At 46.3% G+C, this 4,153-nt stretch overlaps 1 long non-coding RNA gene across 2 annotated transcripts; it reads right to left on the bottom strand.

The window, feature by feature from the left end:
- Positions 1-774: 774 nt before the first annotated feature.
- LOC124701440 lies at positions 775-1,979 on the bottom strand. Of its 2 annotated transcripts, none has more exons than XR_007002038.1 (3): positions 1,901-1,979; positions 1,388-1,452; positions 775-881 (listed from the first exon to the last, which is right to left on the bottom strand). It is a non-coding gene; the product is annotated as an uncharacterized LOC124701440 (long non-coding RNA). The 2 variants fall into 2 exon arrangements; XR_007002039.1 differs by lacking the exon at positions 775-881 and adding an exon at positions 1,005-1,068.
- Positions 1,980-4,153: the final 2,174 nt, after the last annotated feature.

Genomic DNA, 4,153 nt, shown 5'->3' on the forward strand with positions numbered 1-4,153 from the left:
TGCTGAATCGGGAACGAATCTGTGTCTGTGTTGGGTCAGTACTTAAGTGGGATTTTAACATAGCGGTGTAGATATAAAACATCTTTCCTCATTTGTGCTGGATGGGCTATGGCCCAGTCTTGATCTCGCTATGCTCTGCCTCTCCTTAGTAGCCCTATTTCTGTATTTGGATATTCACATCACTCTACAAACGTGTCACCATGCAGACCATAAATGCACACTACAAAGTATTTAAGATGAACTATGTATACCAAAATATTAACATCACGGGCGCGGCGTGTCGCCGCGCCTATGCTTCCTAGTTACTTATGATGTAGGAGCTTTCCTAGTTCTAACCTTCAGTCATGTAAGCGACAAATACATGATATATATCTATCCTACTTTGGCTTCCTATACTTCAACCTGATATCTGTCTGCAACCCAGACAACAACCACATGTTTCCCATCTTCACCATTGCTGACATGAAGTCAGCCAAGATATTTCTCAGGTGTTGCTGTACTGCCTCACCAGAGCATCCAGGCTAACAAACTATCAAGTGCATCATTTAGCATGCAACTTGTGTTGAATAACTGATGTCAACTCCAAGCATAGAAAGAGCTATTTTATTAAGTAAACAACTGATATGTGTTTATGTGTTGAAGTAACTGATATGTCCTTACGTGTTATTTAAATTTCATTATTGTGCATGTTAAACTACAGATGAACAGACCACCTGGGCAAGAATGTCATCCAGATATACACTCTGCATCCTGCATCCCTTGAGTGAGGGTACGCATGTGTCTAAGAACTTGATATGCAAGATATGCCATATTCAAGAGTGCACTAACAATCGGCAACATCTCTGAGCTCTCATTATCTGGACCAAACCTTCAATAGTGTGCTGAAATAATAACAAAAAAAAATATCAGAGCGTGGGTGGCTGCTAAATACAGAACGGCCGAGGAGATCCTAGATTGAACTGAAGTACACCCCTTTTTCTTATCCAAATCATCTTCCTCTTACGTGTACCAAGTCTCCTGAGGCCGGACCATCTCTCATGTCGCCGCTTTTCCGAGTCACCCAAGACACTGCATTTCAGACACGATGGCATAAAGTGAGGGCGGGAAGGCTACATGAGATCAGAGTTTTAATAATAAAGATTTAATTATGAAGCATTAAATGTAGTTAGCCTAAAACAGAAGAAATAATAAATCTAGGATATTTGTAGCTAATGTTACATAAAATCAATAACAGTGATCAAGTGAATGAACAACCAAAATGATTTTGACACAATCGTCCATAAGTAAATGGATATACTGATAATGCGGGTGTGCTGCATGAGATCAGAGTTTTAATATTAAATGATTTTGACACCCCTTTTTCTTATCCAAATCATCTTCCTCTTACCTGTGCCAAGTCTCCTGAGGCCGGACCATCTCTCATGTCGCCGCTTTTCCGAGTCACCCAAGACACTGCATTTCAGACACGATGGCATAAAGTGAGGGCGGGAAGGCTGTTCGGTGGGTTTATTTGAGCCATATATATGTTTAATCTTGTACATTTCTAAGAATCACAACCAGATTTATAAAATAACAATTATGAGGGACCTCACTGAAGTTGAAAAATTAGTACGCATAATAGACAATTCAGTGGAACTCGAAAAGAAGACCCATAAGGTTAGTTGAGCATATGTAGAAAGGGGTAACAATTGTAACGATGAAGCAGAAAAGAAGACGCTCGCTATGATCTGTGTCAATTGAAAAGTTCTATGACGATGCGGTGGGGATTAGCAAGTGACTAATTGATGGGCAAGGCCAGTGCGCTACAGCTGGTGTTGTCTTATTTTCTCTACGCGCTAATACAGATCGAGGAAATCTTCGATTCAATTGGATCCAGAACAGCTAAGGGAGGAAACCGTACCAGGTCAAACTCAGAAGATGCGGCGCCGGTGGCCTCTCGGTCGAGGTATAGGTAGATCCGCTCGAATTTCCCCCAGTAGGTCAAGGGCTCGCCATAGGACACAGGGAAAGATCCTGCTATGGACAATATACAAAGGAAATACATTGTTTCGTGGAATAGAGTTACGAACAAAGAGGTAAAATGAGAAATTGCAAAATAATCACATTTAGGATATTGTTTGCCACACCTGTCTACCTATGGTCATCAGGAAGAATGACCTTGACCTCCTCGCGTATTTGTACCCAGCCTCTTTGATCCTGCCATAAATAAAAAAACTCGTTGATCAAGAGAACGGGATTGGAACTGGGCAATGGCCAGAGAATACCACACACATACATGCTGCTAGATCGATTAGAGACTTCGCTTTGCTGCTGCTCTGGCGTTGTTACTGCACATCTGAGTTAGTCCTACAGGGGATGGGAGGGGAGGCGGGGACAGAGAGAGGAGCTAGAGACCGAGGAGGTAGGATCTCATCTTCTTCACGGGGATGTGCTCCTCCACCCTCTCTTCTTCCCCTCCCCGAAGTATCCACCTGCAGAATGGCACATCAGATAGAGTAGGGGATGTGGTTGTGAGAGATGGACGCATAAGATCTGATATCCCTGGACATGTCCTCTCTCCGGAGGGAAGGAAAACCCGGCGTTGCGGGTTGGGGCATAAGGATCCGGACGAACCTCGCAAGATCTTGGTGGCCGTGTCGCAGATGACGGTGACCTCGTTGACGATGGCGACGTCACAGAACATGGCGGCCTACTCGACCTCGGTCACGAGTTTGGGCACCTGGCCGACGAAGAGCTTGATGGCGCTCTCCTCCATGCCGCCCCGTCTTCGCCGGGGGCAGCGCCACTGACATAGGCATCCCAAATGGGCCTTCCGAAGATAGTACCCGGGGTTTACTGATGGCCCATTATCCGAAGAATAAGAAGATTCGGGAGCCCAAGATATTATTAAGGAAGACTAGAGTTGTAATAGGAAGTGTTATTTGTAATCTTACGGGATGAGTTAGAAACCTTCCCGGACTCTGTAACTTGTACGGCTCGAATCCCTCGGCTCCGCCTCCTATATAAGGGGGAGTCGAGGGACACAGAAATCATCGAATCATTGTTTACAAACCCTAGTTTTATAATCGTCGAGTACTTTTCGGCTGAAACCTTCGAGATCTACTTGCCCTCTACTTCCAACTAAACCCTAGTCTACAATCCGTAGGCATTGACAAGTTAATACCTTGTCAATTGGCGCCGTCTGTGGGAACTAGAGGCGTCAAGGATCTGGTCTCGATGGCACGTTCAAGATCATCGACTTCATCAACCGCAAAATCATCGACTTCATCAATCGCAAGCAACGCAATGGATCGAGGTAAACAGATCGCTACTGGTCCTGTTGATTTTGTTCCTCACCCGCCCTCCCGTTTGGATGCATATGCGTATCTGGAGGAGCCCATGGAGATGACGTTCGGAAGGTTTCACTTTCGCGTCGAGAAAGAGGGATCGTATCGTGTCGAAATTCCGATTTCGTCGGGATCGTCGGTGGTCGATTCCGATTTTTCAAGCTATACATCGTCAACCGAATCAGGAGAAGAAGAAACTTCGTCGTCACGCTTCATCAGCACCAGGGCAAGAGAGAAACTCGCCAAGATCTTCAGCGACATGTCGTTTGAGTTATCTGCGGACTCATATATAAGCGATGGCTCAAGCAGTGTCGACAGCTACAACTTCATCGACAAATCTACTACAGTGGGCAAGGTCTTCGCCAATCTTAGCGATGGTTGTAGGATAACGTTGCATAGAAAACAAAAAATTTCCTACCGCGAACACGCAATCCAAGCCAAGATGCAATCTAGAAGACGGTAGCAACGAGGGGGTATCGAGTCTCACCCTTGAAGAGATTCCAAAGCCTACAAGATGAGGCTCTTGTTGCTGCGGTAGACGTTCACTTGCCGCTTGCAAAAGCGCTTAGAAGATCTTGATCACGATCGGTTCCGGCGCCACGAACGGGCAGCACCTCCGTACTCGGTCACACGTTCGGTTGTTGATGAAGACGACGTCCACCTCCCCGTTCCAGCGGGCAGCGGAAGTAGTAGCTCCTCTTGAATCCGACAGCACGACGGCGTGGTGTCGGTGGCGGTGGAGAACTCCGGCGGAGCTTCGCTAAAGCTACGCGGAAGATATGGAGGAGATGGGGGCGGCTAGGGTTTGGGAGGGGGTGGCCGGCCTC

The sequence above is a fragment of the Lolium rigidum genome, chromosome 3 (assembly GCF_022539505.1).
Source record: "Lolium rigidum isolate FL_2022 chromosome 3, APGP_CSIRO_Lrig_0.1, whole genome shotgun sequence".
NCBI lineage: Eukaryota > Viridiplantae > Streptophyta > Magnoliopsida > Poales > Poaceae > Lolium > Lolium rigidum.